This window comes from Branchiostoma floridae, chromosome 17 (assembly GCF_000003815.2).
Source record: "Branchiostoma floridae strain S238N-H82 chromosome 17, Bfl_VNyyK, whole genome shotgun sequence".
Classification (NCBI taxonomy): domain Eukaryota; kingdom Metazoa; phylum Chordata; class Leptocardii; order Amphioxiformes; family Branchiostomatidae; genus Branchiostoma; species Branchiostoma floridae.
Window position 1 is genome coordinate 550,939 of NC_049995.1, and position 11,373 is coordinate 562,311.

The window sequence follows — 11,373 nt, forward strand, 5'->3', positions numbered from 1 at the left end:
TTCACCTCGCAGGGTGCTTCAAGGATACTCGCTAAAGCCGAACTGATTCATAGAATAGAACGACATTATTCACTATTATTTTATTGGCATAATTTCTTATTTATTACGCATTTGCACACAGAATACGTATAGAATACGTATACATGAAAAAAAACCTTACTGCCCTAAAATTGTAACAGCTACAGTGTATGACAATCGGTGTATATATACATATGAGTTGAACTATGTACTATACCTTATATCTAAAAAGGAATAAAAGCTAATCTAAGCTGGCAGACAATTTAGTAAATGTTTAATGCTTAACTTTTATAAGAACATTAATAGATTCAAGAAAGTTAATAAATTGGCCCACACTGGTAGATGTATGAACAGGACAAGATAAAGATATATTGAATATGTCTTGACATTCGGTCCTGTAGTTATCTACCAGACTTACGTACAATAGATTATAACGATTTCTAACAGCCTTTCCCATCATGAGGTCAGTTCAGTCATATATATATATATATACACATATACATATATATATATATATATATATATATATATATATATATATATATATATATATATATATATATATATATATATATATATATATATATATATATATGCATGCGGCTTATTAACTTGTAAAAATGTATTGCATAAATAAATCACTACCTGCTGCTCTGCGAATGCTCTAATGGACTGACGAACTCGACTCTGGCCACAACTTTGTTGACGAGCTTGTAAGAAACGGATCTTATAACCTAACAGTGAATAATATGAATTCAGAAGACAAAATCAGACTGCTTCCATTCTTACAACGCACTAAGGTAAATTCAACTACATACTCAAGCCAAACATTATAATTGATTATTATCATGACCTTGTACACATACCATCGACATGAAATCGATATTATCGCAAGGTTGGTACAAAATTTACATAGCAATATTTCATAAGCACCTTAATGCAGGTTACGTAAATAGCCATTACCTACAAAAACAACAACAAAAAGGAAAGCTGACTGGTCTAAGACATCAATATAAACTAGCAGTTAGTACCTTAGAGGAAGCTATCCGATCGTCCACTGTGACAAACAGCTTGCCAGTCCTTTCATCGTACGTCATCACAAAACCAAAACAGGAGACCTGTGTAAAGAAAAGATTTTATTAATTTTTCTATTTATTTTCTAACACTGCTTTGGCCATTACTTCTCTCTTTAAAAACTATCGTGTCAAACGATGTGTATGAAATAAGGGACAAAGCGATGACTTTACAGTAACTTATGGTATGCGGCTAGTTTGATAGCTACGTAAATGTAGACTTTCTGCATTTCAAAACAATTTGATTTTGGAATACCCAATCTTAGTACATTAGTTACAAAATATCGATGCATATGTAATGTAAGTTATCCAACAATTTAGCAACTGAGACTTTGAAATAAAAGCACAGAAATACGAAGTACAATTGGAACAACAAGTCTAAAGAATTACCACAAATATGCTTATATTATTAACCTTATTCAGACCGGGCTTTTTGGACAAACTGGGACCCGGGAGGGGGTGGTGTGCGGGGATTAAGGCCACCCGTTCTAACTCCTGTAACTCCTTAATGACTTAATATATGACCATCAAATTTTAAGGCATTATTTGTTATTGTAAATAAAAAGTATTGCAGGAAATTTTTAGTCATTCTGATGTAATATGACGCAATTATGACGTCATTAATGTGATTGTCAAGTAAGTAAGTCAAGTATTGGCTGGAACCATGAAAATGAGTATTCACAAAGAACGAGTTATGCATGCTACAAAAATTGTAACAGTAAATAATAGAATAAAAAATGAAGAAGTAACAGGTAGTTACGAAGATTAAATGATAATAAGATATCCTATTATACTAATTTTGGTACAGTTGTCAGGCATCTGGAAATTTTGCCAATAACGTTATTAAATATGCATATCTTACTACGAAAGCTAAGCATAATTACCTACTTACCGATTTTAGCTTTCAAGCTATACATTTAATATTATATTTAGAAGTGATCTTTAGATACATATAATATGTTTTGTCATATGAGGAATTATCATTGAAATTTGGAAGCATTTTTCGACACTTGGAAAATATCCACTATCTAACACCTACCATAAGACGTATTGTACCCTAAGGCTTCTTATTAAATGTTTCTTGGTTCGGGACACGTAAGATAAATAGATATATATGTATATATGACAGCTCTTTTAGAAAACCCTCCAATCCCCGTTAAATTCCCGTAATTTAAACATATTGGCAAGAAGTACTTAACCCTATTCAGATCTGGCTTTTGGGTCAATCTAGGACGAGGCGGGGTCTTATTATCCTTGTGGTATAAATATAGTATCGTTAATCAGAATAACCAGAAAATAATACAACTCTTAGTAAGATAAACGTAAAATAGGTACCTTTTTGTTCGCAGTGTTACCACTCCCGCCGTTAGAATAGCTGTTGTACACGTGCAGAGTTTCGTCAGGATGATGGCAGTTCCACCTGTGGCGAAACGTGGCAATGTTCGTCAGCAGATCGTATATTTGTAGCTCCAGCTAACATCTGTCGCACAGAAATGTTAGCACATGGGCAAATTATCCTTCCACATTAGTCAACAAGAATACTGAATCAAATTATTTAATTTTGCTATTGGTTGAGCTGACTACTCTCGAATCACAGACAGGGGCTAATCTGCGCGGAAGTTACTGTAGGTGTGGTTGAATCGCAAGGGTCTAGTGTGGCTGCCATTTGGTGCTAACTCAGATGGCCTCAATACTACAGAAATTGCTCAATGAATAAATAAAGGTCCAAACAAATAAGCAAAATTCAATCAAATGTGAGGCCCTGAGACATAGGTTTTAAACCACTTACACTGGGAAGGTCCCCCTATTTTTTTTTCAAAAAGTGCGGTGGATTCTTTTAACGTGCTCGAGGTGCAGCTCTTGTCAAAGACATCCTATCGAAGCTAGGCCCCAGCTGAAGCTAGCTAGGTACTCATATTCACCCAAGTAAAGTGTGGAAAGGCATGTAACGTGTATTTCTCAAGAGCACAAGCTCGGTTGTACATTAACAGATCCTAAAACACATTCTCTGGGTTATGATACGAACACCGTGCTAATTTTTTTGCGCCATATGGCCCAACATAAACTGTAATTGTAATCTGACAGTGTAATGATTTAGAGGAATAGATTACCTTCCCTCTGAATAAACCACGAAGGCTTCAGTGCTCCTCTTTATCTTGTAGTTAATGTCCATCTTGAGGTCAAAGAATATCTGAAATTCAGGCGAAGTAAAGAAAAACCATAAATGCCGCAAAGAACCAGATAATCATTACAAAATAGTATCAATCTTTAGTTCTATGCACATGACATTTGTAATATCATTCTAAAGCCAGAAAATCGTGTTTGATATAAGGATTATCTTAATTAATATTGAACATACAATCACGTAAAAATTTCATATAGCAATACCTAGCATATATAAATTATATATATATATTTGTTACAAGTCATAATTCTGAGATCTACGAGTTTAGCATATTTTCAAACCTTATATGTTTCTCCGTTGATCAGGTCCAGCCATGATGGGTGTGATACTCCAGAATCGCCTCCCTTCACGGTTAGGAGGTCTGTCTGACATCCGGGTTTCCCTCCCGGAAGAGAGAAGTCTGTCGTGGGGACTGGACCCTGTGAGGTTAACAAAAATCAAGAAGCATTAATACAATTTTTGTAAATGCCATTTTCATAACATTCTGTTATATGAATGAATGGATCAAAGAATGCATGAATGAATGATATTTTATTAAGGCGCCATGAGTTCTATGTCTTTGTATCTGAAACAACACGTCGCTTTAGACAGCATTGTACAGAACAGTTGCATACGTTTGAACAGAAAGAAAAGTAACAAAAACTAGAACTCTTTGAACTGGTGGACATATTGAAAAAAAGTTATTCGCGTAGAATTTTGCGTAGAAATATTTCAAAGGTAATATTTCTATCCAAGCATTGCTCCCTATTACCATTCAATACTGTTATGTGCTCTATAAAATGACTAATCTAAATTGAAAACTATGAAAGAATATGTTTCGAAGTATATTGCCCATACCTCCTCCATGTAAACAGCAATTGCCCTTTCCAGTGCGAGTCGCTTCTTGTCCATACTGAGTTGAAACTCTGTGATCGATGAGTCCTCACAGTAGCTAAAACATTGAAAGTATTGGTTAGACTAGATAAGGTGGAATTAATTGTATCTTCACACATATGCCTTTAAAACAGATCTATAGAATACAAAACATCAAATGTTTTCCTCATCTATAGACTAATGCGAACCAATGACAAGCGAATTTGAAATATATTAAGTATCATATTACGGTTTTAAGGTTATCTTTAGTTCAACGGTGGTCATCATTATAAAGTAAAGAGTTCAGTTCAGAAGATGCATCAAGTTTTACAGTATCAACTTTCTACAACATATTTTGGTAGTTTGTAGACACCGCTTAATCACGCAATGACTCTCGCAAATGTACCGGAAATGTGATGCCTATCACAAGCCCGGTTCTGAGTTTAATTTCAAGCCTAATTGATTCAATACGTCTTTACCAAATGATGAGTTTCTTTATTTTATGCACATGTACCGTTTCTCATTCACTGTTGTTGTCTCATTTCCATCATCCACGAGAACCGGTACGTTATAGTACTTCCGTAGCGTCCCTTCTTCTGTCAACAAGCTGTGGATTCACAATGATCATGATTAACTGATTGATGAAGACTCTATTTATGAGTTCAATGAAAACAGTATAAAAAGTTTGATCGTAACAAAAATGACATAAGGACTCTTAACCTCTGAAGCCCTTTATTTATCAATATAGACATTGTACTCTACTCCGATAAGCGTGCAAATACTATATGTCACACATTCGATGACACAGTGTTGGTTTCTTTACTAACTTTTTACTGAAGCAGCCATCTGCAGCATCACTCATGTCGAAGGGGAACAGCATCTTGAAGTTCAAGTTTAGCAGCTCTGACAAGGTGCCCATGAACATCTCAATAGGTTTTGGGTATGACGGAATAGACTTTAGCCATTCCAGGAAGGTGTCCTTGAAGCCAGTTGTGTAGAAGTCTGCGACGATGGCCCCGACTTTCTGGTCACCTCCTTCTATCATCACGCGGGTGCTGGCAGACTGCTCCGATGACCTTTAACATCAATGAACGTCAGAGCATTTGAATAGTTGTATATATTTCTACATCACGTATTTCTTAACTTTAAGGAGCTAGTGTCAAGTTTCAATGCCGTAGGCACCATTATTTACCAGAAGTATATGGAGGCAGATTTAACACGTATACATCTCAGAAAGCCTACAATACCTTAATTGCTGTTATTTAGAATACTATATTATATTATCAATTTCAACAAATTCTATAAGAAATCTTAGACAGCCTTACGCGGCCCCACTTTCTTCATTCCTCCCGTAGTGACCTCCCGCACTGAACATGCCGTTGTAAGACGCCTGGGCTGAGACAGAGAAAGACGTCAAACTTTCACTCTTGGCGGCTTCTTGAGTCTTGAACAGCCTGAATGCACCGCCAAACTTTGCTGACTTGATGAAATGGGTTCCGTAGCGGATGATGAAATCCTCTGCAACAGGCAAACATTTTTCTTGAGAAACTATTGACGATGGACTAAAATGGAACGGAAGAACGTAGCAATTGGGCATTAATTGATATAAAAAATGAAAAAAGGCCAAGTACTTACGTAGTTTTGCTTTTCCCAAGATAAAGCTCTTCGGAAGGGACAAGAAATCCCGCAGAAAATACAGGCTTAGATCATCAGGCTTTACCTCGTCAAGGAAGATTTCATACCTAAAGGTTCAAGTTTAGATTTTGTTCACACACACATATATAAACTCGGCACAAAAAGTAAGGAATATCAATTCTGCTCATATTTCAGTTGATTTGTATCAATGTCAGTTTATTACATATAATTTGAATGCTTGTGTAGCTTTGTTTCCTATGAAATCCAGCTCAGTGTGATTGCAAATTTATGAAACGAGAACCAAGCCTAGTAACTTAAGCGGAGCGTCAAAATGCCCAGGTTATGCTAATGTAACTGCTCTTTTCAGTAAATATTTTTCCGTTCGAATTGAGTTGTGTGCAAGCGTATATTAAAATGATCGAAGAAAAATACATTTGTCGATTCCGAGTCCATGCTTTATTAGCCTTATACATCCCGGGGGCTTTTGAGGCCTGGGCCAACTTTTTTGTCCCATGACGGCTGAACGGGGTAAGCTAGAGTCATCAAATTAGTGGACTTTTCCTAAAATTGTGTTAGTGCGGGTTAGTACAACCTGGCAACTCCTCATGATTCTCACTAGTCGCGCTGTGCGATGCTGCGGGATAGTACCCCACTCCTCCATCAGCAGTGGTCGTAAGTCTGTCAGTGTTGTCCGGTCGGTTACCCTTTGACGGATAGCACGCCCAAGCTGGTCCCAGATATGCTTTATGGGCTCATATCAAAACTATTAGACGGCCACATTATGCTGTAGATGGTCAGGGATGATACCTAGATTTCTCTGTTTGGGAGGGCGTTGTCGAGCTGCAGCATAGCATTTAGCCCAATATTGCAGAGCAAAATGATGGCGACTGGATTGAGAATAATGGCCCTATATTTATCTGCGTGGAACTTAACTGGGATGACGAGAAGCTTTGTCGTTCCTCTGGTGGCTATACCCCCCCCCCCCCCCCATCCACAAACACACACACAGTGACGCTGCCTCCCCCAAATGTTGTTGTTTTATCCGCGTAAGTCGAAAGCGTACCATTCTCCTTGCCGCCTCCACACTTTGATTCGGCCATCCAACTGCCGAATAATAAAACCTACTCTCATCAGAAAACATTATTCCACACACATTATTCCACCCACGGTTCCAACCACGATATCTGTGGCACCATCGTAAGTGGGCTTGGCGCTGAGCTTCTGTCAGATGGTACCAAAGCAAGACTGTGACCACAGATGACCTGTCCTGAAAGTCCTATCATGGAATTCCGTGGATTTCTGAACTTTCCTAATAAAATGTGCAAATTAGCTGTTGATTTGCATAATTAGTATTACATTATGTAAGTCATCACTTAGCTTATCTACCACTAAAAATCACGACCACAGCATGTTCAGAACACGAGATGTAAAAAATTGAAATTTTGCTGCAGTACCTTAGTCTTGCATACAGGAAGCCGCCAGGGGGGGCCCGCTATCATACTCGACATTCGGTGTCCTGACCCCTACCCACCTACCAAACATTATGAGGATCCTTTCAAGGCTTCTCGAGTTATGTATTCCAGAAACAAACACGGCCAGCTACCATCCTAACGAAAAATGCTACGCCAACTATTTTCGAACACGACCTTCCTTTCCACAACCGCTACTCAAATACCATATATCATGAACATCCAGACACAGCATCTTGAGTTATATGCTGTTGGCATGGATTTCTGAACTTTCCTCATTAACTATGCAAATTAGCTGTTGATTTGAATAATTAGTATTACATTGTGTAAGTCATCATTCATTTCATCTACATATCCAAAATCCTGATGATCCGTCAACACTTTCTCGAGTTATGCATTAAATTTGGAAGAAAATCGTTGCTTCCAGTGCCCAAAAAGACGCTAGGGGGTTTCAAACTCACAGCACTTATTCTCTGCCCCAAGGGCTATCTACCAAGCAAAAACCATGAACACAGCATGTCCAGAACACGAAGTGTTAAAATTTAAAGTTTTGCTGCAGTACATTAGGCAGTCACTAGCCCATTATCGAACTTGACCTTCATTTTCCTGACCCCCACCCACCTACAAAATATCATCAGGATCCATTCAAGTGTTCTCGAGTTATCTTGTATACAGACAAACGCACTTACATACAAATCCCGCTACAGCGCCGTAGGTAAGAGCCAGGTTAACCATTCTCGCACTTGACCTTCCTCTCCAAAAACGCTACACACCTACTAAGTATCGTGAAAAACGCCCAGCTGCATTTGACTTATACTGCCCAAAACAAACCGCAAAAAAACATACCAAGCTCGCTGGAGTACCATAGGAAAGCGCCAGGTAAATCGTTTTCGAACTTGGCCTTTTTTTCCGACAACCGCTACACACCTGCCAAAAATCACAAAGTTCCATCCACAATTTCTCGAGTTATATGCTGTTGAAATACATATAGACCCATATAACCAATAACATACTCTTCTTGGCGAAGAGAAAAATGACAAAACGGCACCATTATCCACAGGTGTTACTGTGGTGCACACTTGCAGGACGCAGCATAATCTTGAATGTTCCATGTACTAAACTAACATTGTGACGAGAAGAAGTTATCAATTAAAGCAGGCATGGTGCTCATTTCGTGAACTTGCAATCACAATGGATATTAGTGTCAAGAAAAATACAATAGCATTCCAATGATATATAATTTAAAAGCAACGGAAAAATAATCAACCAAACACATATTATATATATAATGAAAAAACAATTGCACAAGTAATAAGTTTGGCAAGAAACTAAAACGCCTTATACCTGATAACGTCAGCCTCTATCAGTGACATGAACATCTGTTTCTCAGACTTCTGTGACCCACCCCATGCTGCGTTCACAGAAGCCTGAAAAGGGAACCAGGTAATTAAATGTTGCATCTGCAGTGAATTAAAAAAAAAAACCTAAAGCAAACAATTTCAATCCTTGTGTGTAATCAGGCACCATTTATTATCCAACTGAATCTGATTGTATTTATTTATTCCTATAGCTTCTTACTATGTGATGCGTTATAAACCACATTGATTTATTAGTAACAATATTGAATGGTTATACAAATGAATTAACATTAACGTCATCTGCTCAACATGTTGGGATTGAAGTACTGCACCTGGAAGCCCCATCCTGAAGCCGACACGCCAGCTTTCTGCTGAAGGGACTGACGATAAGACTGTCTCGACTCGAAGACAAGGCTGGTGGTCTTTGTGTCATAGACGCCTTGAACGTTCATGTTGTCGGGTAGTTCTTCCTTGTGATACCTATGGTCAAATACATGAGGTTTACCTCGCTTATGACAAGCTATTTTCAATAAATGACTGTGACAATAAATGTTTATTCCATGGGTTCCTACAAAAACAGGAACAATATAATGCAAATTACTTAATTAAATTACAATATCAACTAAATTCTACATGCCTATTTCTATTTCTTTCCCAATTTAATCCTATGGCATTTACACAAGACAAACACAAACCGAGTGTTTCTCTACAATAATAACCCATCAATCCAAATGTTCTATATGCAATCAAAAATGCAACACTATGACTATCCGGAAATAGAACAGCATAAAAATTAGATGGGCATATGTATAGTTACGTGTTAAACATGTGTCTAAAAATATGCGGTATAGGAAGTAAAGTACATGTGTAAAAAAAAATAAGCTATAATTTACCCAGTTTAGCTTCTTTAACTTTTAAAAACCTTACTTCTTCTGCAATGAACATTTCCGCTGAATGACTGTTTTCCTCCTGGATACACTGCTGTACTCTCCGCGACCATCGAAGCCCACCCCGATGTATCTACATCCCTCCATCAAGTTCTGCGAAGTAAAAATAAGTAATGTGTGTCATAACATCATATATCTACCCTGCAGTTTTGATATGTGTAAACAGTTGAAACTTGATGGGAAACGGCCTGTCATACCGAGCACCAAGTGACCATGAGCAAAACCTTTTGCACATTAGATTTTGAACTCACGAAAAGGCGGTTTTTATTTTGGTCAACACTTCAAATGTATTTAGATTTACTGTTCTTGTTTAAAACCTATCGATCTCTAGTCTAGTACATTTATGGATTGACGCATCATTTCACAGATACTGGTATCAGATACACTCTAAAATACTTGTCAACATCAGTAATAATCATTGAATAATCATCCTGCTTGGACATTTTGCTTGCGAACTGAAATGAAATAGGTACGTCTCGAATCAATAAGGCCCCCTTTTCACTATGAGGCGATCGCGATGCGCTCTCGCTGCGACATGGCTAAGATATGTGTAACCTTTGATTACATACTGGGTACATCATGCAGCATGTGAAAGTGTGACTGAAAGGACAGCAAAATACACAAAGTGCGAAAAGATTCGTTTCTTTTCTATACAATTCGTTGACCGATCTGTGAAATTCTATGTCACAGAGACAGCGCGGCGAAAGCGCTATCTAGCGGAGATAGGGTATAAGAGATTCAGAGACACATCTCACCTGACATGGCGGGAGCGGCCTCTTCGCTTTGTAGCACGGATCTCCTCGTACGTATCCAGTCCCGAAACAGCCGTTCATCATAGTACCGCCCATCCCCATGGGGTAAGAAAACGCCTTTGGTGGGGACATGTCGTCTTTTTCGTTCTGCTTTCTGCAATAGAATATTGGTGCTGTTTTTACTTTGTTTGGTTTTTATAAATAAAAAGTTTGACTGAATTACATTTTGATGGTAAACCATGTGTTCAAGTCCTGGAGAAAGGAATTGCGTGTTAAATTTTCATCACACACGAAATTAAAGATAAAGTGCATCAAACCAATTCTAACTTTAAGACAATTGCTAATGACGTCCAAATATAAGAATCCCAAAGACAAGAAGTGTCGTTTTTTATTACGTATGCAACTCTGGCAGGACCACTACCCAGCTTCTTATCCTTGGCCAAAAGGAAGAAGTTACAGTGGTTTGGACATGCGTCTAGGCCAACACGAACCTTGGCACACACAATCCTACAAGGAAAAGCAGAAGGAGTGCGGCCAGGGGGTCGCCCCGCCGAGCATGGATTAACGATGTGGACTGGACAGGAGGGACGTCAGGCCAGCTGACTAGAGTGGCCGAAGACACTTGTGAACACTCTTACTGCCGATACGACTTCCTGAGCTACGGGACTGAGTGAGTGAGTGAGTGAGAACAGTCACTGAAGGCAAGATAATTGGAGCAAAAGTGCCCAAGCTCTATAACATTTAAAGTGCCTCAACACATTAACATGGAATCCCCAGGACAGTTACTTTAGAATTTGTTCGCATTTTGTGAGATGCGTTAAGAAGGCAATCTACATCAGGACGCCCATCAATTTTTATTGAACGCTGGCGGTGGTAGATTCCATCTTTCAACAACTTTTGATTCACCCCTGACGTCACCGTACTTCCGATTTCCGGAAAGTCTGAAAAAAAAATGCTGGATTATTCGTAACTTGTTACTTACTTGGGACTTTTTTCCACGTCCACTTTCATTTTCATTCCTGGTGGAGCAAACATGTCCTCCTGGACCATGCCCTTCTGTTCGATAAAATCGATTCAGCCGAAA

The 11,373-nt window shown here is 38.4% G+C and overlaps 1 protein-coding gene and 1 long non-coding RNA gene across 2 annotated transcripts in view; one reads left to right on the top strand and one right to left on the bottom strand.

Moving 5' to 3' along the window:
- Positions 1 to 4,105, top strand: part of LOC118404964 — a 22,623-nt gene extending 18,518 nt beyond the window's left edge. Inside the window, exon 3 of the long non-coding RNA XR_004829830.1 lies at positions 3,582 to 4,105. This is a non-coding gene — a long non-coding RNA (uncharacterized LOC118404964). The remainder of the gene's footprint in view (positions 1 to 3,581) is intronic.
- LOC118404941 overlaps positions 1 to 11,373 on the bottom strand; it is a gene marked incomplete in the record, with an annotated part of 125,594 nt that overhangs the window by 42,742 nt on the left and 71,479 nt on the right.